Source organism: Diaphorina citri, unplaced genomic scaffold (genome assembly GCF_000475195.1).
Source record: "Diaphorina citri unplaced genomic scaffold, Diaci psyllid genome assembly version 1.1 scaffold32317, whole genome shotgun sequence".
NCBI classification, from domain to species: domain Eukaryota; kingdom Metazoa; phylum Arthropoda; class Insecta; order Hemiptera; family Psyllidae; genus Diaphorina; species Diaphorina citri.
In genome coordinates, this window is record NW_007409652.1 from 1 (window position 1) to 649 (window position 649).

General features: G+C 41.4%; 1 long non-coding RNA gene across 1 annotated transcript; it reads left to right on the top strand.

Annotated features, from left to right (window-relative positions):
• The first annotated feature begins 28 nt into the window (after nucleotides 1-28).
• LOC113473455 lies at nucleotides 29-639 on the top strand. The gene is made up of 2 exons (XR_003395424.1): nucleotides 29-210; nucleotides 568-639. It is a non-coding gene; the product is annotated as an uncharacterized LOC113473455 (long non-coding RNA).
• The last annotated feature ends 10 nt before the right edge of the window (nucleotides 640-649 follow it).

Consider the following 649-nt stretch of genomic DNA (forward strand, 5'->3'; position numbering starts at 1 on the left):
CAGTAAACTAATTTTTTCCTATGTACTTTCAGCTCACGCTCCCGAAATCACAGAAGCACCGAAAGACGAATATACAGTGGACGGCAAAACAGTTGTGCTGACATGCAGAGTGTTTGGTGCCCCCAAGCCCGAAGTCAACTGGATTCACAACCAGAAGGAGCTTACTGGAGGACGATATACCATTCTGGAAACCGGTGATCTCAAAATAACGTAAGGAGATTTGTGGAGAAGGAGGAAAAAAAAATGTAAAAGCCCATTGCCCAGATGGTAAACCATCGGGATATCAACCATGCCCAACGTCTCTTGACATGCTGCTTTCTCTAATAAATTGACCAAAAATGCAAAATGATATTATTATTGATTTCTGAATCGTTATGTTTTACAGGGAGGTTGCGTTTGCAGATTCGGGAGAATATACATGGGAGAAGGAGAAAAAAAAAATGTAAAAGCCCATTGCCCAGATGGTCAACCATACCCAACGTCTCTTGACACGCTGCTTTCTCTAATAAACTGGTCAAAAATGCAAAATGATATTATTATTGATTTCTGAATCGTTATGTTTTACAGGGAGGTTGCGTTTGCAGATTCGGGAGAATATACATGCTTTGCTAGGAACAAACTGGGAACCGCACAAGGCAGTGGAAGTCTC